Raw genomic sequence first — 12,123 nt, forward strand, 5'->3', positions numbered from 1 at the left:
AGGGGACAGAGGAATGTGTTAAACTAAACCACAGGGGTTTAATTGATAAAATCCAAGTCAAATGACTTGCTTTCTTTAACAAATAAGTCACAGGGGGAAAAAAAAGAAAAACAGAGAGGCAGGGAGAAAGATTCAGCAGAGATCTACAGATTTCAAGGGACTTTAAAGAGAGCAATTACATGTAGAGACTTCATTTGGTTCTTGACTCTAACAGTAATAAAAATAAAAGAGCTTACCAATTTCTAACTTTTAAGAAATAATTAGAGCTATTCTGTATAAAATAAGCTACAAGGATGTATTGTATAACACAGGAATTATAGCCAAAAGTTTGTAACAACTATAAGTGGAGTATAACCTTTAAAAATTGTGAATCACTATACCATACACCTGTAACTAACATAATATTGTACATCAACTATACTTCAATTAAAAAATTTTTTTTTTTAAAGAGACAATTGGGAAAGTGAACATCATCAAATGGACTTTTGATGATATTAAGGAATTTTGGTTAATTTTTTGCTGGACCACTGGCCATCTGATACCTATTTTTTTTTTTTTATTGTGACAAAATATAGTAACAAAATTTACTACTTTAATCATATTTAAGCTTATAATTCAGTGGTCTTAAGTACATTCCCAATGTTATTAGACCATCACCCTATTCATTCCCAGATAAAATCCCTTATGATTATACAGTGGAAGTGAGAAATAGATTTAGGGGATTAGATCTGATAGATAGAGTGCCTGATGAACTATGGAAGGAGGTTCGTGACATTGTACAGGAGACAGGGATCAAGACCATCCCCATGGAAAAGAAATGCAAAAAAGCAAAATGGCTGTCTGGGGAGGCCTTACAAATAGCTGTGAAAAGAAGAGAAGCGAAAACCAAAGGAGAAAAGGAAAGATATAAGCATCTGAATGCAGAGTTCCAAAGAATAGCAAGAAGAGATAAAGAAAGCCTTCCTCAGCAATCTGCAAAGAAATAGAGGAAAACAACAGAATGGGAAAGACTAGAGATCTCTTCAAGAAAATTAGAGATACCAAGGGAACATTTCATACAAAGGTGGCTCGATAAAGGACAGAAATGATATGGACCTCACAGAAGCAGAGGATATTAAGAAGAGATGGCAAGAATACACAGAACTGTACAAAAAAGATCTTCACGACCCAGATAATCACGATGATGTGATCGCTCACCTGGAGCCAGACATCCTGGAATGTGAAGTCAAGTGGGCCTTAGAAAGCAACACTACAAACAAAGCTAGTGGAGGTGATGCAATCCCAGTTGAGCTATTTCAAATCCTGAAAGATGATGCTGTGAAAGTGCTGCACTCAATATGCCAGCAAATTTGGAAAACTCAGCAGTGGCCACAGGACTAGAAAAGGTCAGTTTTCATTCCAATCCCAAAGAAAGGCAATGCCAAAGAATGCTCAAACTACCACACAATTGCACTCATCTCACACGCTAGTAAAGTAATGCTCAAAATTCTCCAAGCCAGGCTTCAGCAATACGTGAACCATAAATTTCCTGATGTTCAAGCTGGTTTTAGAAAAGGCAGAGGAACCAGAGATCAAATTGCCAACATCCGCTGGATCATGGAAAAAGCAAGAGAGTTCCAGAAAAACATCTATTTCTGCTTCATTGACTATGCCAGAGCCTTTGACTGTGTGGATCACAATAAACTGAGCAAAATTCTGAAGGAGATGGGAATACCAGACCACCTGACCTGCCTCTTGAGAAATCTATATGCAGGTCAGGAAGCAACAGTTAGAACTGGACATGGAACAACAGACTGTTTCCAAATAGGAAAAGGAGTACGTCAAGGCTGTATATTGTCACCCTGTTTATTTAACTTATATGCAGAGTACATCATGAGAAACGCTGGGCTGGAAGAAGCACAAGATGGAATCAAGATTACCGGGAGAAATATCAATAACCTCAGATATGCAGATGACACCACCCTTATGGCAGAAAGTGAAGAGGAAGTAAAAAGCCTCTTGAGGAAAGTGAAAGTGGAGAGTGAAAAAGTTGGCTTAAAGCTCAACATTCAGAAAACTAAGATCATGGCATCTGGTCCCATCACTTCATTGCAAATAGATGGGGAAAGAGCGGAAACAGAGTCAGACTTTATTTTTGGGGCTCTAAAATCACTGTAGATGGTGACTGTGGCCATGAAATTAAAAGACGCTTACTTCTTGGAAGGAAAGTTATGACCAACCTAGATAGCATATTCAAAAGCAGAGACATTACTTTGCCAACAAAGGTCCGTCTAGTCGAGGCTATGGTTTTTCCAGTAGTCATGCATGGATGTGAGAGTTGGACTATGAAGAAAGCATGGTGGTGAAGAATTGATGCTTTTGAACTGTGGTGTTGGAGAAGACTCTTGAGAGTCCCTTGGACTACAAGGAGATCCAACCAGTCCATTCTAAAGGAGATCAGCCCTGGGATATCTTTGGAAGGAATGATGCTAAAGCTGAAACTCCAGTACTTTGGCCACCTCATGAGAAGAGTTGACTCATTGGAAAAGACCCTGATGCTGGGAGGGATTGGGGGCAGGAGGAGAAGGGGACGACAGAGGATGAGATGGCTGGATGGCATCACCGACTCGATGGACATGAGTCTGAGTGAACTCCTGGAGTTGGTGATGGACAGGGAGGCCTGGCGGGCTGTGATTCATGGGATCGCAAAGAGTCAGACAGGACTGAGCGACTGAACTGAACTGAACTGTTGGCATTGTGGTTTTAGAAAAAGACATTCTTGGACTTCCCTGGCAGCCCAGTGGTAAAGACTCCACACTTCTGTTGCAGGGGGGTGGGTTCCATCCCTGGTCTGTGAACTAAGATCCCACATGCAGCTTGGCCTTAAAAAAAAAAAAAAAAAGAAATTTTTCGTTTTAGAGATTAAATCAAACATTCAAAGAATCTTGTCACTTCTCTGGTTTTCTGTTGCTTGAGGATAAAGTCCTGCATACCTACCATGACCTCTGGATCCATCCCCTGCCTGCCCCTCTGGTCATCTCTCCCACCACCATCTCGGGCCACTGTCTCTGACTCAGCCATGCGGCCTTCATGCCAGGACCACATGGTGAGTTTCAAGGGCATTTCTGTCTTTGTTGGGGCCCCTTCTTCCATACATTACATTTTATAAATGTATTAATATGAAGAACAATGCATGAATATTTACACTTAAAACGTTTTCTTCAACCCAAAGTCCATTTCTTTTCTTCTGATTTTAAAAGAAATTAAAATATTTGCATGAGCTCCTTTCAGTGTGGTGGGTCCCTGACAGCGTATCCATGATGGCTATCAGCCTTTTCACAAATTCAGTCTCTACCTCCCCAAACATTCTTCCCCCACCACTTCCATCTTGGTGAGCCCTACTCTTCCTTGCTGGCCTTCCATGGACTTCCCTGGTGGCTCAGATGGTAAAGCGTCTGCCTACAATGCGGGACACCTGGGTTCGATCCCTGGGTCGGGAAGATTCCCTGGAGAAGGAAATGGCAACCCACTCCAGTACTCTTGCCTAGAAAATCCCATGGACGGAGGAGCCTGGTGCAGGCTACTGTCCATGGGGTCGCAAAGAGTCGGACACGACTGAGCGACTTCACTTTCACTGTTCATTGGAGAAGACTTCTCTGACCACCCCAAGTCCTCATGATGAGCTCACGGCCCCATCACACGTACTCTTGCTTCCCCACCCCCTGGCTTCACGAGCAGCATCACAGTTAGAGAATCATGTATTAATGCGCGCTGTTCTTTTATTTTTTGGTTGCGCTGGGTCTTTGTTGCAGCTCACAGGCTTTCCTACTTGCTGAGAGCAGGGGTTACTCTTGTTTGCCGTGCGCGGGCTTTTCATCGCGGTGGCTTCCCTTCTTGTGGAGCACAGGCTCTAGAGCGAGGGCCCAGTAGTTGCGATGTGAGGGCTGAGTTGCCCCGCAGCGTGTGGAATCTCCCTGGACCAGGGATTGAACCCATGTCCCCTACATTGTCAGGTGAATGCTTAACTGCTGGACCACCAGGGAAGTCCAATCGTGTGCTTCTTTGTTGTCTCCCCCACTAGGCTGTCTGTCTCTGTGATCCAGGCACCCAGTCCTGTGCTGGATGCTTAGTAATAAACATTTGCTGAGTAGATAAATACATCCGAGGTGGGAAGGGATACCAGTGGTGTTTTAAACCCATCAAATAAGAGAAAGAAAAATGTCTGAAGAGAAATACACCAAAAGGCTAACCATATTTTTAGGGGGTGGGGAGGGGGTTAGGGGAGGATAGTAGGAGTTTAGAAAGAGTGGTAAGTTGAAGAGTGAATTTTACGAAGTTGCTAAGAAACTAGATCTTAAGCTAAATGTCCTCACCACAAAAAAAGTAATGATAATTATGTGATTGAGGGAGGCTGTTAGCTAACGCTATGGTGGTAATTACATTGCAATACACAAACGTATTAAATCAATGTGTTGTTTACCTTAGACTTGCTCAGTGTTATACGTCAACTGTCTCAACAACAAAAAAAGAGAGTGATATTTAGTTTCCTGGTTATACTTAAGTGCATTTTCAAAATCTATCTCAATGACCACCTGTGTCTTGTGTCTTAAAAATATAAAAACCAAACAGCAGAGAAACATTTTTTCCAGATAGTGCTAAAAGAAAAACTCTATTGTCTACAAACTCCTTGAAGCATGACTGTTTCTGTCTTGTTCTCTGTGATATCCCTTGCAATGGGCATATTGTTGTGGTTTAGTCACTTCAGTCATGTCCAACTCTTTGCAACCACACGGACTGTAGCCCACCAGGCTCCTCATGGGATTTTCCAGGCAAGAATATTGGAGCGGGTTGCCATTTCCTTCAGGTGCTCAGTCATTATTACTGACTGACCAAATGCTGATCCTTGGGGTCTGGATTAGAGATCGGAGCCGCTGACAGCAGGAAGGAGGCTGTTGTTTTGCCTGGATAAGGATGAGAGGGGAATGATGCACGGTCTGCTGAAGTTGGAGAATATGGGACCTCTTAGAGGTAGGACTCTCAGGACTGAGAGAGAAGGAATTCATTTAGCCTGGACAACTGCAGAGATTGCAGAGAGAGTCCAGTGGAGGGGGAGAGATAATGAGCTGACCTTGGGCTTTTTACAGGTAAGATGCTCTTGGCACACCTGGAAGAAGAGGCCCAGATAGCAGTGAGGATGAAAGACCAGGAGTTCAGGAATCTGAAGAACCAGATTCGGGGGTCACAGCACCCAGATGGTGTTTGTTGGCAACTGCCTTCTCCCCAGTGGATCAAACTGCCCCGCTCCTGATCTCGGGCTGGAAAACCAAAATGTTGGCAGCTGAGGCTTGCTTCAGAGCTCTTGGAGAGGAAGAGGACGCTTCACTGAGACAAGGATGCAAACTGATCCCAGGGGTGAGACAGAAACTGGGGAGAACTGGTTCAGCCTCTGAACTGAGGACCAGAACCAAAACAGCCATCAATTACATGTACTGAGTCAGAGTCCAAGCTGAAGTTTAAGAAAACAAGCACACAGGGACATGGAGAGGCAGCTCTTTCTACTCAGTAACAACCACTACCTAAGATCAACTGAATTGTCTTTCAGCTCATGCCCGGACGGGAACCACTTCTCATTCCTAGCACGTCCTTGCTCTGAAATGGGCCTATGAGTCACTGGGAAAAGAGGATTCGATTAACCAAGATTCAATTCGACTACAGCTGTGGCCAAAAAGTGGGGTGTGCCTGCAGGACAAGCCTTCTCCTTGGGCAGCCAGGTTGCCTCGTACCCTGTTCAGGCCTGCTGTCTGTCACCGTGCCCCGATCTCACCATCAGGGGGTGTGCCACTGGGGAGAAGGCATGACAGCCTCCAAAGATCTTATTTCAAAATGCAAATGTCCCATTAGGGTAGCACATCCCAGAGGCTAAGAACTTGTTGCGAATTTACTTCTCAGTTCTCTTTTCTCCTGGAGGGGTTGCTAGGACCAGCACTCTGAGAGAAAGGAATATTAACGAGGGAGAAGGAAAGGACAGAGGTCGTCGTGCAATTTGTTGTAATGCATGGAGTGGGAGAGGGTTGGGTGGTGCGGCTTGACAGCTGTGGGCATGAGGCGGGGCGGGGTCTGCAGGAAGTGCAACTGTGCTATTCCAGATGTGTGTGGGGACCAGTAGAGCTGATCCTCTGAGTAGCTCACCTCCTTCCTGTGCCTTTGTGGACTGTTCTGAGTGGTCCACGAATGGTCCATGATTGTTCCTCAACATTATAGAAAGCCTCTTCTTCCAGCAGCCTTTCCTTATACTGACAGTGAACTCTGAATCTCTTGGCATCACACCGGACAGTCTCTTTCCTAAGAAGGGCCCATTGTTAGCTGGAAGAGAAAAGCCCAGCCAGAAACCAAGCATCCAGAATGTATAGTAATCACTTTCAACAGATTTTGCACACACCTATTCACTCTAAGCTTATAATGTCTTTAACAAACATCCTATATTCCCTGGTGGTTCAGAGGTTAATGTCTGCCTCTAACGCGGGAGACCTGGGTTCGATCCCTGGGTGGGGAAGATCCCCTGGGGAGAATCCCATGGACGGAGGAGCCTGGTGGGCTACAGTCCACAGGGTCGCAAAGACTCAGACACAACTGAGCAACTTAACTTTCACTTTTCATAGCATCTGCGTATAAGAAAGAGCTCCACCAACAGCTGTAGTCTCCAGGCTCTGCAGCGCTAGGCTCTGCAGACACCTTCAAGTTCAGCAGACAGCTATACATTTCAAAGCAATTACTCTTCAAAACTGTGATTTGAAATTGAAAAAACACTTAACAGGATTTCCCTTGTGGTCCAGTGGTTAAGAATCTGCCTGCCAATGCAGTGCACATGGGTTCAATCCCCAGTCTGGGAAGATCCCACATGTCTTGAAGAAACTAAGTGTGTGCTCCAGAACCACTGAGCCCACCTGCTGCAACTACTGAGACCTGTGCGCCTAGAGCCTGTGCTCTGCAACGAGAGAAGCCAGCGCAACGAGAAGCCCGCGCACGGTAACCAGAGAGAAGTTCCCACTCACTACAACTAGAGAAAGCCCACGCGCAGCAGTGAAGACCCAGTGCAGGCCCCTCCCCACCAAACCAAACAAACAAACAAAAAAATCAGTGAAAAATTTATAGACCAGAGGCTCTGCAAATAGGGGTAGGCGCCGCAAACAGCTGTGCCAGCTGTGAGATGTGTGAAGAGCTACAGGCTTTGCAAAAGGAGACAAGCTCTGTGAACATCTGCAGTCTACAAGTGCCTGCAGATTCTGCAAACAGCTATAGGTTCTGCAAACAGTTAGACAATAGGCTAAAAGTATCAATCACAGGCGCAAACCCGAGAACGCTATTAGAGCTTTTGAAACTGATCATCCCTTTAAACAGGAAATACTTATCAGAATAAAGATGGGAAAGGATGGGAGAAGGGCAAGTAAATTTGATAAAAAACAGTTAGGGGCTCTGGTTGGGTTGAAAATGTGCCCACATAATTCAACAAACATTTGGTTGTGCTGAGAACAGTGCCAGGTACAGTGAGAAATGTGGAGAGCTATGTGCTCTCACTGATCTTGGAAATTCAGACGCCCCCTGGGCCCTTCCTGATAGCCCTTGGGAATACCTGCACGCAGCCTGGTTTCCTTCTGAGTCATGATTACTGTGTACCTGGCTAATGCCCTGGTTACCAACTAGAGCAATAAAAGCATATCACAATCCACTTGAATACTGGATGCAAAGGTGATTGACACCTCTGCCAATGGCTGCTGGCACTGGGGCTGGGACAACCTTGCCTGTGGGAACACAGGTAATCTAAGGGCAAAGAATGGACCAGGACTGGGGCCAGGACTCCACGCAAGGCATCACCCCAGTACATGATCCCTGCATGCTCCTGTGTCCCTAGGTTCTGGAGAAGCATGGGAATGAGGCTGAAGCATTTGCTTGATTAAAGCAGGCTTCTGGGAGGAGATGATGGGCTTGGAGCATAGACACACCAGCTGACAGCTGGGGAGAAAGACGGCTGTCCCTGGTGGCTCAGCTGGTTAAAAAAACAAAAAAACACACGAGCCAGTGCAAGAGACAGAAGAGATGCAGGTTACATCCCTGAGTGAGGAGGATCCTCTGGAGAAGGAAATGGCAACTTGTTCCAGCATTCTTGCCTGGGACATTCCATGGAGATCTGGGGGGGTACAGCCCATGTGGTTGCAAAGAGTTGGACACGATTGAGCATGCACAGAGTGCCATATGTACGAGCGAGAGGAAAGGAGTAGTCCCGGAGGAACGTTGAGGCCAATGCACAGACGCCTTCTGGCTGTGTGGCCTTGGGAAGATGATTTAACCTCTCTGAGCTTCAGTTGCATATTCTCTGGAAAGTGGGGATAGTAATATAGGACCCACCTCATAGGGCTGTAGTAAGGATTAGAGAAGTAAAGTGCTCAGAATGGCAAGAAGCTTGGAGTTCTAACCACTGGACCGACAGGGAATTCCCTGTCTCACTGTTCTTTACTGTCGCACAGCACATGCAAGTCTGAGGTCAAGGTGTTGGCAGGAGTGGTCCCTCCTGAGAGTGTGAGGGAGCATCTGTTCTGTGCCTCTCTCCTAGGCTGGATGGCAAGCGTTGGCATTCTTTGACTTGAAGACCCCTTACCCCGATCTCTGCTTTCATATGGCGTTCTCCTAGTGTGTGTGTCTATGTCCAAATTCCCCCTTTTTATAAAGACACCAGTCACATTGCATTAGGGCCCACCCTAATGACCTCATCTTCTCTGACCATCTGTAAAGACTCTATTTCCAAGTAAGGTCACATTCTGAGTAGCAGGGTTTCAACGTTTTTGGAGAAGATGAGGATGGTGATGGTAGTGGTGATAATGGTGTCTTTCCTTCCTTGTGCCTCTCTCTGCCTGATTGAACAGTTTAAAGAAATGCCTGTTCACTGCCTGAAGTTAGGCCTTGTCCATTTTAGGCTCAGAGTAAACATCTACAGCAGGGCTTCCCTGGTGGCTCAGCGGTAAAGAATCCACCTGCCAAGGCAGGAGATGCAGGTTTGATCCCTGGGTTGGGAAGATCCCCTGGAGGGCAACCCACTCCAGTGTTCTCGCCTGGGAAATCCCATGGACAGAGGAGCCTGGCAGGCTACATACAGTCCATGGGGGTCACAAAGACTCAGACACAACTTACTGACTAAACAACAACAACCACAAAACATCGAGTGCATTGAATCGCAGTTGACCCCACCCCACCTGATCTTGCTGAGTGACTCGAAGGTGGAAATTCCCTACTCCTTGTTCTGGGTCCCCTCTCCAATCGGAGACAGAAGACTACATGGGGTGGGAAAACTCAGCCCAGGAAGCAGGAAGCAAGTTTTTTGAGCCAGCATCACTGTATCGATATTCCCAAGGTTCTGAGCAAGCAAGGCAGGAGGCCATGTTGTTTTACACATGTCTGTATAAACAGATGGCAGGGAAACACTCCGTTGTGACAGGAAGGGATGATAAGGCATGAAGAGTCATAAACACTTTGGCACAACCTTCATCCCAGCTGAGCCCGGGCTCCATGTTTGCTCAGGTGTGGTCCTTCTCTTGCCACAGCTCGGATTGCATCACCTGTTGCCCTAGAAGAGAAGGGGTTAATCTGGGGGATGTAAAATAAATAAGCACACACTCCTTGGCAACACTGCCACCCACCCTCTTACACGCACAGCATACCTCCTGAGAATAATCACACATTCTAACGTGTTACATAACAATAGTCCCCTCCTTAGCTTCCCTGCAGTTTGCAAAGCATTTGGATACACTTCATTTTTACATATCTTAAATATTTCAAGATCATTTCAACTTTACAGAAACTCTGCAAGGACAGTGCTAAGAACGCCCTTGTCCCTTTTATCCAGATTCTTCAACATTTCTCCACATTTGCTTTGTCACCTTCTCTCTTTTTAACATATTTAATTTAATTATTTATTTGGCTGCATCTAGGTCTTATTTGCATCATGTGGGATCTTTTCCTGTGGGCCCAATAGTTGCAGTGTGCAAAACTCAGTTGCTCTGTTGCATGTGGGATCTTAGTTTCCTGACCAGGGATCGAACCCCTGTCTCCTGCTGTGGAAAGCAGATTCTTAACCCCCGTATCATCAGGGAAGTCCCACCTGTCTTTTAATAGACACCCATTAGGGCTTCCCTGTTGGCTCACTGGTAAGGAATCTGCCTGCCAATGCAGGAGACACAGTTTAAATCCCTGATCCCGGAAGACTCCACGTACTGCAGGGCCTGTGCACCACACCTACTGAACTCTGTGTCTCGAGCCCGTGAGAAGCAACTGCTGAGCTGACATGCCACACCTACTGAAGCCTGAGTGCCCGAGAACCTGTACTCTGCAACAAGAGAAGCCACCAAAACGAGAAGCTCGTGTACTAGTGAGTAGCCCCTGCTCGCCACAACTAGAGAAAATCCCTTGCAGCAATGAAGACCCAGTACAGCCAAAAATAAATAAGTAAATAAAATTTATTAACAATTAAAGCATTATTTGTTTAACCATATATTTACGACAGACTTTAATAGCCCAGACGGTAAAGCATCCGCCTGCAATTCAGGAGACCCAGGTTCGATCCCTGGGTCAGGAAGATCCCCTGGAGAAGGAAATGGCCACCCACTCCAGTATTCTTGCCTGGAGAATTCCATGGACAGAGGAGGCTGATGGGCTATAGTCCATGGTGTTGTAAAGAGTCAGATATGACTGAGTGACTTACACACACACACACACATAATTCTCTGAGCATTTTGTTATATTCTGGCACAAGCAAATGTCCCAAGCTCATTTGTACTTTCCCTGCTCTGGCCCTGGAATCAGCCATTGCTACAGGAGCCCTGGTTTGTTTTAGTGGAGGGTGGTGTTTAGAAACTGTGATCTGGGGGCTTCCTGGGCTGCTGTTACTGGGGTGTCATTACTTCTAGGCCTTAGGAAGGAGCTAGGACATGTTTGTATAAACAGCCACTTTTCTTTATTTGCAGTGGTTGTGTTTTATAAAGAAACTACAAACACCAAATGGACGATTTAGGGGAACCCTGGCCCATTTAGGAGAAATGGGAACCAACAGCCTCAACACAGGCCTAAGTGATCTTCTGGCCCCAAAGGAACTCATTCCAATCCAGGGCAGACGCAATATGTGGAATGAAACTCCAGTTGTGCAATAAATACTCTGCCTAGTCGTCGAATGGTGGTGATGACCAACCTGATGGTGAAGGAGAAGAGTTGGCTGTTTAAGGCAAGTGCTCCTGGCTGGCGGCAAGTCCACTGGGGAAGCCCAGTGGCCTCTGCCAAAGGAGAGCAGGCCTTGTTCACCGGTCCAGCTCGCATTCTCTCTTCTATGACTCAGCTACACTAACTCTTACTATTTTCCACTTGCCTGGGCCAGGGGACTTTCATGGGTCAGTGGCTCCGTGCCTGGGAGAAGTCTAAGGTCCTGGGAAGGCAGAGGCCCATGAACTGGCCCAGTCAGGAGATGGCAAAGGGATGGGAGTAGAGAAGCCAGATAGCTGCATACCCCCAAAGAATCTGACCCCAGAAAAGAATCAGCCAAACTCTAATGCAGTGCCCGGTCCCAGCTTAGCCGATCTTGATTGGGACATGAGTGGGAAAATGAGTTCCTTGCTAGGAACGGCTCAGAGCAGGACTTCTGAGCTGGGGCCTTGCCAGCTGACCCTGCCGCCCTTTCCTGGCCCTTCCTGGCCTTGGAGGAGCAGGATGGAGGTGAGGGCAACCACCCCTGGGGGTACAGTCTCTGTTTCTGTGCTTCTTGCACTTGAACACCCTCCCCTTACCCCCTCAGTCCCAAGTCTTACTGCTTACCACCACCACCCCACCCCCAGTGCTTAAACATTTACCAAAGCCTGGTCAGGCAGTTTTCCAGGGGCTTTGGCCCCGTCAGGCACTGCTGAGCACTGAGCGTCACTGAGCGGTCCACGGAGCAGAATTGCTGATGCTGACTTAATGCCCCCCACACCCTACAAAGGTCCCCACTAAGGCCCTTGCCACTCGACAGCCCTTCAGCCTTGGCCTACCTCCCAGACCCCAGGCACCATTGTTCCGAGTTACTTTATCACCAAAGCACCAGGCTTGTCTCCAGATTACAAGGAGAATGGG

This window comes from Bos taurus, chromosome 23 (assembly GCF_002263795.3).
Source record: "Bos taurus isolate L1 Dominette 01449 registration number 42190680 breed Hereford chromosome 23, ARS-UCD2.0, whole genome shotgun sequence".
Classification (NCBI taxonomy): domain Eukaryota; kingdom Metazoa; phylum Chordata; class Mammalia; order Artiodactyla; family Bovidae; genus Bos; species Bos taurus.